The sequence below is a fragment of the Anastrepha obliqua genome, chromosome 1 (genome assembly GCF_027943255.1).
Source record: "Anastrepha obliqua isolate idAnaObli1 chromosome 1, idAnaObli1_1.0, whole genome shotgun sequence".
In the NCBI taxonomy this organism is placed as follows: Eukaryota; Metazoa; Arthropoda; class Insecta; order Diptera; family Tephritidae; genus Anastrepha; species Anastrepha obliqua.
This window is the reverse complement of record NC_072892.1, coordinates 144,871,098-144,889,786: the sequence shown is the minus strand read 5'-3', so window position 1 is coordinate 144,889,786 and position 18,689 is coordinate 144,871,098.

Below are 18,689 nucleotides of genomic sequence, written 5' to 3'. Positions count from 1 at the left end.
AAAGTCTACCATAGACCAAATATTCACAATACGCCAAATCTTGGAAAAGACCCACGAACGGAGAATCGACACACACCATCTTTTCGTCGACTTCAAAGCTGCATTCGACAGTACAGAAAGGAGTTACCTGTATGCCGCTATGTCTGAATTTGGTATCCCCGCAAAACTAATACGGCTATGTAAGATGACGTTGCTCAACACCAGCAGCGCCGTCAGAATTGGGAAGGACCTTTCCGAGCCGTTTGATACCAAACGAGGTTTCAGACAGGGTGACTCGCTGTCGTGTGACTTCTTTAAACTGATGTTGGAGAGCATCGTAAGAGCCGCAGAACTTAATCGCTCAGGCACAATTTTTTATAAGAGCGTACAATTGCTGGCGTATGCCGATGATATTGACATCATTGGCCTTAACAACCGCGCTGTTAGTTCTGCCTTCTCCAAACTGGATAAAGAGGCAAAGCGAATGGGTTTGGTGGTGAACGAGGACAAAACGAAGTACCTCCTGTCTTCAAACAAACAGTCGGCGCACTCGCGTATCGGCACCCACGTTACTGTTGACAGTTATAATTTTGAGGTTGTAAAAGACTTCGTGTATTTAGGAACCAGCATTAACACCGATAACAATGTCAGCCTTGAAATCCAACGTAGAATCTCTCTTGCCAACAAGTGCTACTTTGGACTAAGTAGGCAATTGAGCAGTAAACTCCTCTCTCGACGAACAAAATTAACACTCTACAAGACTCTCATCATGCCCGTCCTAACGTATGGCGCAGAAGCTTGGACGATGACAACATCCGATGAAGCGACGCTTGGAGTGTTCGAGAGAAAGATTCTGCGTAAGATTTTTGGACCTTTGCACGTTGGCAACGGCGAATATCGCAGACGAGCTTTACGACGACATAGGCATATGAGCTTTACGACGACATAGGCATAGCGCAGCGAATAAAGATCCAGCGGCTACGTTGGCTGGGTCATGTCGTGCGAATGGAAACAAACGCTCCGGCTCTGAAAGTATTCGATGCGGTACCAGCTGGTGGTAGCAGAGGAAGAGGAAGGCCTCCTCTGCGTTGGAAAGATCAGGTGGAGAAGGACTTGGCTTCACTTGGTGTGTCCAATTGGCGCCGGTTAGCACGAGAAAGAAACGACTGGCGCGCTTTGTTAATCTCGGCCAAAATCGCGTAAGCGGTTATCGTGCCAATTAAGAAGAAAATGGTTACAAATTTAATATTCAAAGTATTGTCCATCGCTTACTACTACTTTTTCCCATCTTTCTGGCAATTCACGGATTCCCTTTGTGAAAAATTCGGTCGGTTTTGCCGCAATCCACGAATCGATCCATTTTTTGACTTCATCGTAATTACGGAAGTGCTGGTCAGCCAGGCCATGTTGCATCGATCGGAAGAGATAGTAATCGGATGGCGCAAGGTCTGGACTATACGGCGGGTGGGGTAGGACATCCCATTTGAGCGTTTCTAAGTATGTTTTGACCACTTGTGCAACATGTGGCCGAGCATTGTCATGTTGCAAAATAACTTTGTCGTGTCTATCGGCGTATTGCGGCCGTTTTTCTCGCAGTGCTCGGCTCAAACGTATCAATTGTCGTCGGTAGACATCCCCCGTAATCGTTTCATTCGGTTTCAGTAGCTCATAATACACAACACCCAGCTGGTCCCACCAGATACACAGCATAACCTTCAGGCCATGAATATTCTGCGCCGACGTCGATGTTGAAGCATGACCAGGGTATCCATACGTTGCCCGACGTTTTGGATTGTCGTAATGGACCCACTTTTCATCGCCAGTCACAATTCGATGCAAAAAACCCTTTCTTTTGTGCCGTTGAAGCAGTTGTTCGCATGCCATAAAACGGCGTTCAACGTCTCTTGGCTTCAATTCATACGGCACCCAATGGCCTACCTTTCGGATCATTCCCATGGCTTTTAAACGTTTGGAAATGGTTGATTGATCAACTCCCAAAGTTTTTGCAACCTCTTCTTGCGTTTGAGCCGGATCTTGATCGAGCAATTCCTCCAATTCGGTATCCATGAACTTTGGCGGCGCACCCTCGCGTTCTTCGTCTTCCAAGCCAAAATCACCACTTTTAAAGCGTGCAAACCACTTCTGGCACGTTCGCTCAGCTAGAGCATGCTCACCATAAACTTCCACCAAGATACGATGACTTTCGGCTGCTTTTTTCTTCATATTAAAATAATGAAGAAGAATTCCCCGCAAAAACACATTATTTGGCACGAAATTCGACATTTTCAAGTGTGGTAAAAATATTGTTGTTTACGCTTCAAATAAAAAACTTATACTGACGTTTGTGCCTTACGACAGTAGCTCTCCAATGAATGTTTGGAAATGTGGATCGATGGAATAATAATCAAGTTACGCCATCTGTTGTAAAACCGCAAGGAACTTATTCATAGTCCTATTAATATGTCCATTTTGGTTTTAGCATGGCTTTATAAAGTAGCACTTTGCACTCTACCGGGAATGCTGGTTTCGAATTAAGCACCCAACGTAGGTTTTTCATTTTAAGCTTGATATTATTGACTTTCTTTTCAATATGATTCCGCCATTCGAGTCCTCTATCTGAGTGATACTTTATTTCATTCTGTTGTGGCATATTCTGACCATTAATTGTTACTGCGGGGAAAGTTCCTCTCCATAGAGTAAAAGTAATATGCACGTATTTGGTTTTATTAACCTGGATTCTCCAGTTTTTAAAGGGTTAAGTGTAGTCAGAGGCCCGAAGAAATTATGATTTTCAATAAGTTTTTTTTTGCTAGTGAATTGCTTTATTTTACAAAAGTTAAAACGTAGTATTAATGCATCATGTTTCGACTTGACTTAAGCAAAGTTTCAAAAGAAAAAATGAATAATTGTAAAAGTTATCGCTGTTTGTGTGGGGCCCGTTTCTCCAGAAGTCCCTTGCGGGGATTATCACAAATCCTTGGCGATTCATCTAAAATTAATCGGACAAGAGAAATTAGTTTTATTAAGAGATAATCTTGTGCCTGATCGAAGTTTTTTTTTTTTCGAAATTAACAATATGGCGGCCTAAGGAAATATTTAATTGTGAAAAAAATCCAAATTTTGAAAAAAAGTCCTTCGTTCAGGCACGAGGTTTTTATGTTTTTCAAAAGCAGTATACATTTTATTGAAATCTACCAAGCGGCTTTTAAAATACAGCGGCTGAGAAAAACGCATTTAAAGTTTTGCGAACGCTCCGGAGCGCCCTTTTTTAATGTTTGAAAAGAAAGAAAATGCAAAAAAAACATCCAGTTTTTTGGAAATTCCGACTACCCCTAACCCCTAAAACTGTGCTTCTATTACATCTGCATACTTTTGTAAAGGGTTTTCCAATAAGAGGTGTTATTTTATATTCAAAGAAAAATGTTATTTATTAATATAAATGTTTATTTCATTATAAAGACAACATCAGGCAAATGACCACCACGACCACGCTTACAGGGCAATATCCCTTTCACGAAATTTTCCATAACCGAATTGCAAAGTAGCTGCCCTATGTCCTCGATAGCCTCTCGAATTCCATCTTTGAGGTTTTGAATCGACCCTGGGCTCTTGGCGTAGGCATTCTCTTTCACGTGGCCTCAAAGAAAAAATTCACAAGGTGCTAAATCACAAGATCTCGGTGCCCTATTGTGATCACCTCTTCGAGAGATAACACGATCCGGAAACTTTTCCCGTAAAAGATTTCGAAAAGGCTTTACTGCTTGTGCGGCACGTAGCGCCGTTCTGGTGAAAATAAACGTTGTCCATATCAATACCATCCAATTGCGGCCATAAAAACCCGTTAATCATCTCTCGAGGTGCTATCGATAACACCTGTTATTGGGAAACCCTTAGTATAGACGTTACCACTTTTGGGTCTCTGTGAATGCAAAGTATTGCAGTATCATCGACAAATGTGGATATTATTGTTTGACTCGTCGTTGGCATGTCAGATGTATATAATACAATACTTATGAAATAGGATTTAGAACGGTGCCGTGTGGAACTCCAGCGTCTATTTTTAAATGTACAACAAATTCTAAACGCTAAAAAAAACACTTTTTTCATGAATTTATTGTAGCGAAACGGTTCAAGCCAGTTTATTAAAGGTTGTTGCATATTATAAAGTAACATTTCAAGAATATTTGATAAAATTTTCATGTAAAAATATTGCAAAATGAGCGAATGAGAGCACATTTACGTAGACGTCTTTTCAAAAATACATTTTGCAGTAGTCAGCATATCTCAGCGTAGAATCATCTGTAATCAAAAAAATTGAATAATTTAGTTAAAGTATGAGTTAAACTTCCCCCCAACGTTTATTTTGACGATTTATTTTCATTTTCAGCCATTTGGTAGTCGTTTGAAGTAAAAAGTGATTTTTGACGAAAAAATGCCGCCATTTTGTAGGTGTAAAACCACCTTAATATAAAAAAAATGGCGAAAAAAAAACGTTGGGGGAGGTTTTTTATATGTAAAATATGTGTGCAAAATTTCAAAAGGATCGGTTGAGTAGTTTTCAAATGCCAATGACTACGCACTTTAAAAAAAAGGTTCGAGAAAACCGCGTTTAAAGTTTGTCACGGACTACGCGCGCAACTGCTGCGTCTCTGCAGATGTTTGAGGCGGCTCGGCTTTATGCTCTATAACTTAAAAAGTTTTGCTCGGATTGACTTAAAATTTTACCACCGTATTTTTGAAATGTTTTACTACAATAACATGCAAAAAAAAATCGATCCCTTACCCTTACTTGCCTTTCTAATTTCACTATGAGTGGCGAATGTTCAATGATAATTCTCTTGGACATTTCCTACTCAATTCTTTCATATTAAATTGTTAGTCTTCGAGATCACACTCAGCTATGAAAGGAGACTCATTTAGTGATCTTAATTTTCATGTTCATGTTAAAAATTAAATAACTTCTGAGAAAGCCACGTACATATGCACTTACAGGTATCTTGCAAACAGAGCAAACTCTGAAATCATTCAATTTTATTACTGATACAGAATTCGATCAGATTTCACTATTCTATTGAGGAAAGTAGCAGTAAAATTAAGGAAAGTAGCACTGAAAATGCTTAAGAAAGCAAACACACAAAAACACAAAAATAAGTATGAGTACATCCATATGTATGTTTGTATACTATAATTGTAAGCTGCCTTAGAAGAACTGACGAAAAAAGGATCAGCATCCATATGCGCGCTGAGTATGCCGTCAACTATTCTGATTCGAAATACAAATGCAAATATTAACTTTCGCCTACACTGAAGTGGCTACGACGTTCATGTAAACCAATGTAATTGTAAATAAACACAAAGCCCGCACAAAATGGGCTGGCGATGACGAAGCATCTCATGTATGGTAAGCCATGTACCTGTGGCGCAAAGGCAAGAAACCAAACAATTCTTTTTTGATGCCTAAAAGACGAACGTCAACACAGTCGACATAGAATGGTACAGAAATCATTTTATTTTGGTTTATTTGTTGATAGACAAGAAAAGTGCGATAGTTGGCTGGCGGGGATATGTAACCTTTGCATGTAAGAGGGGAGCGTCATCTGGATATTTGTGTATATGCAAGTACGTTTATAGTGGGATCACCATTTTAGTAAGTCAACCCTTCAATGGCTTGATTGTTGGTGCTCATAGATGGAATATACTTACACCCAAATACCAACATATGTACATATATACACTTATATGCTCTTTACTGCGCCGTTTCCATTCGAAATTATTGCCCAAAATAATCGTAAAGTTGAGAATCGGAAATTTTTCACTACCACAATCGTGCAATTCTCCTTTGTTCTTCACTCATTTGTGCACTCGGTTGCGCATAAAACTTGATAGACTTTAACTACTTCAATCCTATTGACATTTGAGAAATGAGTGAATAAAAGTACATAAAACCAAAGCAGAAAGAAATAAAAAAAATGTGAAAGAAAAACACGATTGGTGGGTTCTGAAAAAAAGAAATCTTTAAATAATGTCAATGTAATACATACGCAATTTCACAGTCGCTGTGGTTATTTGCCTACTACGTAGGTTGGGAATCCGTTTGGTGCCAACGAAATGAGTTGACGGTGTGTGTGACATTCTTTATGCATCACATTTCTAATGGAAAATCAATGGCAATCAAAGTCATATACATACTTACTTTTATTCACCGTTTTAGCTGAGACTTTGTTGATCCATTACTTTAATACTGTTATAGACCTTCTTTGTGTCTTCTCAGCTATAATAGAATCCTCTGCTTCTTTGTTTTTTGCCGCGTTTTACTTAGGATCAGCTCTCGTAGTTCGTCATCGCCAGATTTTTCGATTTTGGCTCATCTGGGTGTTCAAATTCGCACGTTTCATGCTTCGCCTATGTATGTTGAGATCTTCCTGGCTTTCTCGATGCCAAACTTTCTTTGTCATATCGATGTACAGTCTTCCTTTGCGCATGGCCATGACAGCGTACACGCCCCTTTTATTTTTTGCACAATCCGTGCATTTTAACACTTCAACGAATGTATCGGTTTGATACTTTGCCTAGCATTGTGACCGATGTTGCCCATCGCAGTATTTTCACTTCTGCCATTTGACATTTTTTTTGCGTGGAGCGTTTTTAGAAGCCAACATTCGGCTCCATATATCAGGGTGATATGCACAGCCGTTTAATAGATTTTGCCTTTTAGATGGAGTGGCATCCTTCTGAGGCATAGTACGCCGGTTTGGGTTCTCCATTTTACCCACGCTAAGCTTATTCTATGCTGCACGTCTTCATTGACTGCTCCGGTATTTGCTACAACGGAACCCAAGCACTTAGACATGGAGACCTAGTTTAGTGACCTGTCATGCAGCAGAATCAGTGATCTGCTAACTGATGTTGAACTCGTGGAAGGCTCGCAGCGCATAACCGCTGTATTTTTCTTCTTAATTCTCAGCCCATGCGACTCGAATTGGTTTTGTCACTTATTGAGTGTGGCTTGAATATCGTCTGCATCTTCGCTCATTAACACAATTTCATATGGACCCAATGGGGTACTGGCGTTTTGCACCGGACAGTTTTGCAAAGGCAATAACAATACCTTCACACTTTTTTACTAATCCATTTACAACCTCCTCACTATCTTTGACACTCTATATATATATAATAATTTTTCAAATACAATAAATTTCGTTTATGATTTGACGTAACTGGCTGATTCCACGACGATTCGTTGCCATTCGCAAATTAACGCAAAATCTAATCAGAGAAGAGGTTTTGGTAAGTGTTATTAAAATATTATTATAATCTCTGCTTCACTCATTTTGTAAATACAAACGAATTCAAGTCAGACCAAGTAATTTGTATGAAACAACACTAACGACCGTTGCTTGAAACTGAATTGTCAGGACACCTAAGTTACATCTGAACATCAAAACAAACGACCGTGGACACAGGGTGAGTACGTAAGTGCCCATCTTAGGATGCTGTCTTGGCTATCTACCTTGAACCAATGCAAAAGAAGCCCCGGGGTAGAGGGAAAATCTAAGAGAAGAGGTGGGATATTTTTAGTGGTTTTTACTACATGGTGCGATGGCATTTTTAACCCAGCCCAGTTTGTTCTGTCGAATTTCTTGAGAAAGGCTGTATTCCAGTCATCTGGCAATGTTATATTGTGCCGAGTCGGACAATGGGTCCTTTGAATAAACTCGGTACTTGGGTTTTTTAGAGAAAAGCTGTGATATTGTCTTCCTCTTCCTTTGTCAGCTGGTGCATTATCGTGATGCAAGAACCATGACTTGTTGTCCCACAATTCTTTCCTTTTAAGACGAATGTTCGCGCGCAAACGCTTTAAAACGTCTAAATAATATTCAGCGTTAACCGATTTTGCGATTTGTGCGATTTTCAAGCACAATTTCCTTTACTTTTCCGATGTTTTCGTCGTGTACTGATGTTGCTGGACGACGTTCATGAGGCAAGTTTTCAACCGATGTACGGCCCTCTTTGAACGATTTGTACCACTGGAAAACACGTGCACGCGATAGAGCAGAGTCCCCATAGGTTGTCTGCAACATTTTTAAGGCGTCTGAAGCAGAAATTTTGTTGGAATAACAAAATTTCAAACAAATTCTTTGTTCAACTTGAATTTCCATCGTTAAATTCGAAGAACACACTCGAGCTTGACTTGTTTACAGTAGCACATAAAACGAACTATGTGACATATCACGCTGAAATTTGGCATGTAAGCTTATAACAGTCCTAACAAAAAAACAAAAAATGTATTTTTGCCATATGTCATCCGCGGAACGTTTTATTGATAACGTCTCGTTCATATTTGAGTAGAAGGTACAAACTATTTGTTTTATATAAACGATTTCTTTTGTTTTTGCTGCATAAAAGAAATTACTTAGATATGAATAATATTACCTTTGGCGTCACTTCATACAATTTAAACTTTAAATAAAGCGTCTTGTAACATCATAACAAATATTTAACTTGTTTTTATTTATTTTTCTGTAACTCTAGACCAAATCAAAATCAAAGCATTTCTTTGCATATTTTGCCAGCGGCGCGTCCGACGCCCTTTCCGTTTGCGCCACACAATGGCCGCCACAAATTGTTTGCTTGTTTACACTGTGCATGTCTGCGTAAGTGTGAACACCCTACAGGTACAATATTTAATTTGCGAAATACGGTTTTAAATTACATACTACCCTTGGCGAGCAGCAGACACACCCAAATGCGGTCGGGCAATTGTTCAGTCCTAGCAGGCGACAATGCAATATGAAATGGGTAGTTGACTTGTACAAAAAATTGTATTTACGGCAACATTTAATTCTACATGAAGCGAGAAAAATGTTGGTGTAAACATTAAATGGAAATAGCATCCATATTATTGAATGTTTTCAAGTTATAAAAGATTTAATTTCTCCCTAGTAAATTAAAGCATAAAGCCATCTCTTTCCTTCACAACTGACTCATTTATTTGAACAAAAGAAAATGCAGATTATCTGATACATGGCACTTTAAATTAAAATACCCGCAAATTCGGCGACAAAGACTTCCCTTTTCATATTTAAGATAAGCAATTTTCTTTGGATAAATAATTTTTCATGTTACTTTTTTTTTACTTAACTTTTTGCTAATATCCTCGCGTTTGCCTGCCACAGTTGTGTCTGAAATTCTCCACTTTGATTCTCTACGCGCATTCTTTGCTTTAGGTCTTGCGCTCAAAAACATATTTAAACTTTTCTATAGCTTTTTATACCCACATACATACATGTGTATGTATGTATATACAATATGTAGGTATTTTTTAATAAATTTTTTGTGTGAACTGCTTTCGTTAATTTTGTCGCAAACGCTTTAAAGCAAACTTTATCGTTACGCCAAAACTTTGAAGTTGGCTGCTGCCACTGTTCCTGCTGCTGTCGCAACAGCTTCCTTTTGTTGTTGAATGTCGCTTCTATTGCTGCTGCTGCTGTGGCGGCGCGCTCAAAGGATTTTCAACTTTATTGTTTGCGACACAATCGAAAAGTTGCATACTTTTTCGCAGTTCCACTGCAATTTTTTTCTGCATTTTCGATGAACTTTGTATATGTATGTATGTGCGTATGTATGTATTTACGATGAGGCGCTGACCAATGCCTTGCCCGCAAGTGCATGTGTTTGTGTGTGTGTGTGTGTGTTTACTTCCTTTTGGGTATTGTCGTGTGGCTTCTGACTTTCGAGCGAATTTACGTCGCTCATACGACATGTTGAACAGTTCTAAGTTGTTCGCTTGAGTTTAAGGATTTTTTGTTGCGATTTCTCTGTTTTTTGTTCTTTTCGTATTTTTTTTTAGTTTATTTTGTTTTTGGAATGGTGTCAAATTGGCTGCGCTTTTATTTTTTTCCCCTTTTATTGCTTGCCTTGGTTGGTTCTTAAAGTCTAGCACATCGACTAGACTGAATCCTGACTTAGTAGTGCACGAAAGTTGTACAATTGCGCACTTGTCTCTTTTGTTAAGTGATGCATGCGAAAAGTTTGAATTAGCTGCAGAAGTATTTTTTCGCTTTTTCCTCTTTTTTTTTTTTTGCTTTTTCTTAACGTTTGCTTAAGCGTACAGTAATGGCATAAAATTCATAAGTCATAAATACCATTAATTCCTCTAAATGCGGTCATTTAGTATTTTTGTTGTTATTTATTTGTGGAAATATGCATAGTGTTAAGGAAGTGTGAGTACAAGCAAACGAAAAATAACTGACAGCTAAACTAAATATATGAAATACTTAGGTATAAGAAATGAGCAAAAGTGAGTACCAGCGATGTTGCTGACGTTGAAAGACCTTCGCTCATGAAGGTTGGGCTGGTTCTTTCAAGTTGCTTGGTCACTGCAAGCGATAAGGCAATTACTTTCAAACGACAACGCCATTGTCAATTATTTAAATTTGCATGTAAATGAAGTAGACCCAATAGGAAACGGAGCTGCAGTTCATAGGAGGATTCAAAGTGGGTATATTTTCTTTCAAACATTTATTTGCTCATTGAATGTGCTTAAATTAGGCGTAGTAACAAGTTTTCCAATTTCAAATCTGAATACTCACTTAACTTCAACTCTAAGCCAAAGATAAGCTGTCTACGTTGCAGGCGGATATGATTGGATGTGTGATATAAGGCATTTGCCCGGAAATTTGGCTGATTCTCCATTCCGGTTAGGCGTTTTCGTCGGTAGAGGCTAAGCTAATGGGCACAAGAATCTACCACAATTTATTCTGACATCCAAATTCCAATTAAATATCTGCACTACAATAGCACTTCCTCGAAAGCAGCTACTGACTGCAGGGCGTACTTGAACGAACTGAACCCAAAATGTGCTACGAATTTAGCTTTGCTAGTAGACACTGGCAACTAAAGAAGATCTGAAAAAGTCACCAAAAATTTTATCATAATACAAGCGTTCCTCTATCTTCCTTAATCCCTGATTTAGAGGTCAACAGAAATGTAATAGACCCCTAAGCAAGCCGATGTGCTGGGTGTGAATACAGACCAGGCTTCCACTTGAAGAAAAAATACCTAATTCGCAAAATTTCTTTGATTTCTGTACACTAACTTATGGGACCTTACTCCAAGTGAATACAGTTTCTCGTAAATAACTTTTGTCGGTGCTATGATGATGGAAAAGAGGTAGAGAGTTATAGGAGAAGCAGCGCGACCAAGTACCCAATTAACGATGAAAGCGCCAATTGTGTACCCTATGATGAAAAAGTACCGGGAAGGTGATGTTGACTGTCTTCTTCGATTGCTAAGGCATAATGCACCATGAGTATCTGCCATCGGACCAGACAGTCAATAAAGAATATTATTTATGCGTTTTGAAGCGTTTGAGAGACGCTGTGTGTCGCAAATGGCCGGAAATGTGGGCAAGCAATTCTTGGATTTTGCATGATGATAACGCACCATCGCACCGAGCCCAAATTGTGCTGGATTATTTCACCAAACATCTAGTAAATACCATCGTACAAGCACCGTATTCATCTGATATGGCCTCGTGCGACTTCTTTTTGTTTCCCCAAGTTGAAGTTACCACTTCGTGGAAAGAGATTTTAGTCGATAGAGGAGATCGTTAATGTCTCAACACCTTCAATGTAATCTCAATAAGAATAAGATGAATGATGTGTTTGCCATTAGATTAGATGAGATTAGATTTTAGGGGGGCTGGATAGGTCCAAACACTCGATCCGGAAGAGTATTTTTCTATACCCGTGTAAACTAAAGTAGAAAGAATAGAGAAACAGGATGGATAAAAAAGTGCGTAGTATACATAACAGAAGGCACACTTTCAAAGCAGACAAAGAGAAAGGGAGAGATCCAAGAGAAAATGAGAGAGAGAGAGAGAGAGAGATAGAGAGAGAGAAAGAATATATATCTAAATAAATTCACAACATTTGCGGAGAATACAAATAGACAAAATTTACAACAAACGGAGAAGGATCGACCGGTGTAGGTAAACGCCGGGCACAAACCGTGGCAACAACGCGCACTACACCGAGCGTTTATCACCCGCATAAACGCAGCGATTCCAGGACCGCAGCAACGGCACAAATTACCCAAAGGCAATACCAATAAATCCGACGCCGGATTGGATAGCACTTTATAGTACGCACAAGCACTAGCCAGGAAACGGAAATAAGCGCCAAAAAGTAGGCACCAAAAACGCCAAAAAATTGGGACCAAAAAACGCCCCAAACAGTGGGCACCAAGGAAATTTAACGCCAAAAAGGAGGCGCCAAAAATATATTTCCTACAAGTTTGCACCAACAAACGAGCGCCAAAAAGTAGGCAGTGTTATTTCTCACTAGAAATTAGCAACCACAAGGAAAACCTTAGCTCTCTCTCTCCCCTTCTTCCTCTATGTTATATCTTTTTTCTCTCTCGCGGAACGAAAATGCCCAAAAAGTGGTATGTCCGACGCCTAAGAAGTTTCACTTCAAAAATGGATGGTAAGACGGAAAAATTGCGGTGATGTCTCACTTCCGCAAATATTTTGGACTCGTTGATGAATCTTAAGAAAATTATCGGCATTTGGAAGATACTTCCGCAAATTTTGAAGAAAAAAATAAAAATAAAATTATATGAAGGACAAATAAAAAGGAAGCTAAAAGATACTGAGTTGTAATTTTTTTATGACAAATTTACGTAAAGGAAGGAAGAGCTCCTCTGCAAATTCAACGGTAATTTTAAAGCGTTGGCAGCCCGGAGGATATATTAAATTAAAAAAAGTTATATATATATATAAATAACTAATTTTTCTGATCATAAAATAAAAGTAAAAAATATAAAAGGTAGCACAACATTTTTTTAGTAAAACTAAAAAAAGTAGCACAACATTTTTTTTGAAAAATGAAATAAAAAAGTAGCATAAGCAATTTTTTAAGCCATTTTATTACTAATAGACAAAGTTTCGATGACTTGTCCATATGTGAAGTAAAGTTATTAGTTTCGTAGCTAACCGGACGCTTGAAAATCGAAATATCTGCTTTGCCGGATTCCGCTGTGATTACTGGACGATGGGAATAACTTTCAAAATGATGCTTACTTAGATGAGGTACATTGAGCGAAACTTTAGAGGTACATTGAGCAAAACTTTCTTAGCCGCACATTGCTGCACATCATTTTGAAAAAATATACAACTGCGAAATAAATTTCTTCAATATATTTCTCGGAGTTAAATTTTTCATAATGAACCACAACTTCGGCTTTCCATGGTAAGAAAATGCTCTCCATATCATATCAGTAATAGCAGAAACCATCAGGGTCCTCAAAATTAAACTTTTATCATCTGCTCTTTTGCAAATTTTAGTCTGGTCACTTTATGTAAGTGAGTAAGTTAGGGTTTTCTTAAAGGTCTCTTCCACTTTATAAATATTTTAGCCTGTAGACAAAATTTGTTGAACTCTTCGTTTCACTATTGGAAGCTGTAATTTTTTCACTATATGCGATGCATTATGGTAGTCGCGCGCCAACCATTCGGCTCGGCGGCCGCGAATGATAAACTTACTAAAAAAATACGGTTGTTCTAATGGCGATCTCTTGTCCCAAAAAATGTGACCTTTTAATTGCTCTCTACTCTTTGATTCTCTAATGTTTGATTCTAAAGTAAGTTTACTCTGCCGATACAATTCTCTTCTCGATTCTAAAAATAGTTTCCATACTCAACGATGGCCAAGGAGGCACATTTTCTCTCTTGAGAAGGTTTTTTAGAGTACCTAGACAAATTTGAGCTCTACCAAAGCGCAAACGTTAACGAAGTACAAATTCTGGCATAAACAAATGCGGAAATGCAGTCATCCATTTATGTTCCGACATCTTGGGAAAGTTTCACAAAATATGTCAGCATATGTATATTTTTATATTTATTTACAAGTTTGTCTCTTGCTCTTGTAGGGAATTTGCGGCCGAACCTTTTAAATAAAGCAGCACGAAAGCGAAAGAGTGAAAAAGTTTAGAAACGCGAACACCTCGGTTCATCATCGATCGTTGCGTCTAACATTAATGTGTCGGTGGTTCGTTGGTACGACAATAAATAGGCCCTTTTTTCGCGACTTCTCCGCTCGTTATCTTTATCTTCGATCAACTTGACGAAAAATTTGTTTGCGAAAGCAACAACAAAGTTATCGTGTAAGATTCAAAGCTACCGAGTTATGACCATTTTTCTGGTATAATCATTAAACTGGTGTAACTCACAACCTTACAAACATACGTAATTTAAGGCAGCTCTGCTCTAGCGTTGCCAAGTTACATTCATTTATACCAAATGCGAACATTACAGGGTCCGGCACTCGAAGTGTAACCAATTAAAGAGTCCATAAATTTAGTTTGGAAAATTACTTTTATTCAATTAAAAAAACAAAAATGTGTGAAAATAACACAAAATCAATTTACTTTTGCTCGATACGACCACCTTTTGCCTTGGCTATAGTCTGGAAACGGTCCAGAAACGAATCGCAAGCTGCCCAAATGTGACTTGCGGGTATTTTGGCCCACTCGTGGACAATGATTTTTTCATTGCCTCGAGACTGGTGAATCTTTCAGCTCGGACCTTGCTCAAAGAGAATAATCCATCGGATTCACGTCTGGTGAAATTGAAAGCCATTGTGTGGACGTTATGAAGACGCAACTTTGCTTTTTAACCATTCTTGGTTCAGTTTTGTGAGACGGTGCCGAGTTCTGTTGAAACGTCCATGGTCTGCCATGTAGATACTTGTACTTGTACATCTCGTGTGACTAAACAGGGTTAGATAAAAATCCGCAAAATGTAATTTTCAACTATTTATCATTCCCTTAGCATGAAAATTAAAATTCTGATTTTTTCTCATGAGAGGGAGAAACGCTTTTATGGCGAAGTACTTGTATCATAGATATGCCTTTACTATCTATCACGATTTCGTTATGATCTTACAGGCAGCAACCGCCTTTTTCACAAAGTCTTAAGGTCTTACTGCATTGAAAATTTGCAATTCTTTGTTTTCTGGAATTTTATTTTATTTCCATTATATATTACAAGTTAATATTAACAATAAGTAATTGGTGTTAGGGCTTGGAACTAAAATGTCACTTCGCTTTGGAAGAGAACATTATTGTCTTTGGTGGGATTTAGTTACAATTTTACTAACACAACATAGTATTCTCTAATTTTATTTATATTACAGTACGATAGGGTTTGATTGAAAAGTAATGAGCCTTCCCGCGCGGAGCGTCTGCCAAGCGATCAACCGAATCGGCTGGTGGGAGAAAATGATCGTTGCACCTTCCCCTTCCACTAGAAAACGGTCCCAGTTCGCTGGCAACAGCGGTGCAGTCAACATCGCTCCGCGCGTGAAAACTGCTTTAAAAGTGTGTTAGGATTTTGCAGTGGCGAAAATGCAGCGATCTTTTGAGCAACGTTACTCGATCAAGTTTTCGTAAAGCTAAACAAAACGAGTACCGAAACCATTGGGCTACTCAAGGAGGCTTACGGGGACCAATCTCTGTCCAGTGCCCAGGTAAAACGGTGACACAAGTCGTTCAAGGAAGGCCGGGAGGACGTCGAAGACGAACAGCGATCTAGAAGGCCTTCAACGACGCAAACAGACGAATATATGAACCGGGTTCGTGAATTTTTGAACATTGACCGTAGTGCTAGTCTACGTGAGATCCGTGAAGAGTTAAATTTAACTTATTACAATGTGCGGGAAATCGTGACCGGAAAACTTGAAATGCGCAAAGTGTGTGCCAAATTGGTTCGAAAGGTTTTGACTGATGAACAAAAGCAATTGTGTGTGGAAAAGAGTCGTGAATTATTGGAAAGTGATTTGTATTATATTAGTTGTATAAGAAAAAGGTTTAATAAAACTGCTTAAAAAAATAAGGCTCACTACTTTTCAATCAAACCCTGTAGTCCTCTTGGTTGAAGTTCCTTTTCTGGTATCAGTCTCATTTCATAGTTCTTGTGCTCTAATAGTCGCAAGATATGCTTACTGCTGCTTCTTATTACTGTTTCAGTGACAGTGTCTATGCCGAGGTCGCGGTGAATGTCGGCATTTCTTATGCACCAATTTGCGTTTGTTATTGTCCTTAGCATCTTAGATTGACTTCTCTGTATAATTTGTAAATTTGATTTATTGACAGTCCCCCAAATTTCTAGTTCGTAGGTCCATGTCGGTCTAATTATTGCTTTATACATCATTTGTTTATTAAATAAGCTTAGGGTTGATTGTTTTCCTAGTAGCCAGTAGAGTTGTTGGAATTTGTTTTTCATCTCGTTTCCCTTGTTCAGTATGTGTTTTTTCCATGTGAGTTTTAAGTCAATCGTGATGCCTAAATATTTTGCTCTTGAGTGTATTTTTATGTCTTCTCTCTTAATTTGGATTAGATGTCTTGCAGATTTATCGCAGATTATTTCTTCCTATCGAAGTCGTCTGTAATTTTGTTTACTACTCTGTGAATCTCTTGCACAGTTAAATGTTGTTTTCGGAAACCGAACTGGTGTGAGGGGATGGCGTATTTTTGTTTTAGCATCGGGTCAATTCTGTCAAGCAGTATTTTCTCAAACAATTTGGAGAGGATGGGCAGCAAGCTAGAAATTCAATCTATTAATCGTCACACAAGAGGCTTTCATTCCGGTCTTGATAGGATATCAAAGATTTTCAAATGTTTCTTCTGCCATTGAATTTCTTATAGAAAATTTTGTGTTGATTCTAAAAATTTTTTTCATTTTTAATGGCTAAAATCGACGCTTGATGCTATTCGAAATGCGATAGAAGAGATCGTGATGTCAAAACTAATAAGGTTTTGCTGTTTTCCTAAGGAAGGTAAGTGGGTAAAATGGTAGAAGTAGCAATCTGCCACTTCCCAAGTAGCACCAAAGCGCCATTTTGATATCATTTTGACGCCAGCCAGATCTGTTATTGTAATGGAGTAGATTGATTGGATTTACGTTGGGGCACTGATCCAGACTGTCGCAGAATGCAGCACACAGTGAGCTTAATCATCTAGCTGCCAGGCCCGGACATTTACAGAGAAAGTGATCAACTGTATCTTTCTCTGAAAAGCCCCATAGCATATTTCGCTAAACAGAAAAATTGGTGTACAGTTTGAATAACCAGAATACTCGCCATGATACGAATGATAGAATAAAGAGTATAAAAGGTCAAATTGTCACTCTATTCTAGAAACAAAACTTCCTACAAAGGAATTCAAACAATGTTGCCTATAAATATTTAGAAAAATTTTGATTATTTATGTACACCCAGTAAGTTAGTCTTGCGACTAGTTGCACTCCTAGGTATTTGACTACTCTTTTTGTCGGCAAAGCGGCACCGAGTACTTCCATATCTACATATTTCTAAAGAAATAAGTCTGTTTTTAGAAGGATTAGTTCCGTTTTTTCTGTGACCAGTTTTAATACGTGGTTCTCCGTGGCTATGCCTCTACTCAGATCATCACTTGATTCAACTTCCTCTTGGCTTCATCAGTCTTTCGAGCCGAACAAAATGCCTTTATAGCTTCGGCGTATGAGCTTTAGAGGCGCGGGAAGTTCTGTGAATAAACAAAGCTGATTTCTATACGGAATATCAAATATTTATTAATAATAGATAGTCTAAAACTTTTCCCGATCTCTAAAAGGGGAAAAAAGATGACCCGCATAATTACCGCGGAATAACGCTCCTGCATTCCACCCAAAAGCTTTTCACAAAACTCTATCGTCAAATTTACAGCCATACCTACACGGACAAGAAGAACAGCAAGGATTTCGTAAAAACCGATCAACAACAGATTGCATTTTTATCCAACAACAAATAATGGAAAAATCAATTGAGTTGTATTGTCCAGCCTTCATGTGTTTTGTAGACCTTAAAAAAGCTTTCGACCGAGTCAGGCTGAAGGACGTCTTGGAAGTTTTAAAAGAGAGAAAAGTTCCTCGCCAAATTGTTGAAGTCATTGGGGATCTCAATACCAATTGCACAACTAAAGTTATGGTAAATGAGAAATTTACCAACAGTATAGAGTGCACCACAGGAATACGACAAGGAGATTCATTAAGTCCGCAACTTTTTAATCTAATCATAGATAAAATTATTTCTGAAGTTATCCAACTTCAAGGCTAAACAACTAAACAATCAAAACATAACAATAATTTGCTATGAAGATGATGCAGTTTTAATTACTGATAGTGAAGATAATCTTCAAAGGCTCTTTCACCGTTTCGTTACTACTGGTTTGAAATTTAATATGGAAGTTTCAACTGCAAAAACAAAATCAATAGTAATATCTAAGGAACTAAAAAGGAGTAAGCTAGAAATTAACCAGAACATTATAGAACAAGTAATGCAATTGAAATATTTGGGAATAGATGTATCGAATGGTCGGAACATCGTCACAGAAGTGAGAGAAAGATGTGCAAATGGTGCAAAAATATCAGTTTTTCTGCGAGATATTACATGGAAGAACAAATATATGAATGTAGAAAGTAAAACGCGTGCGTATAAAACAATCGTAAGACCGATATTAACATACGGTGCAGAAGCTCGTGCGGTGAACACAAAAACGAAACAATTATTGCGCTCTACAGAAATGCACACATTAAGGACGATAGCAGGAAAAACGAGGTGGGATGGCTGTAGAAACCATGATATTAGAATCCAGACGAACACCGATGACATTGTCAAATTTATAAGATCAAG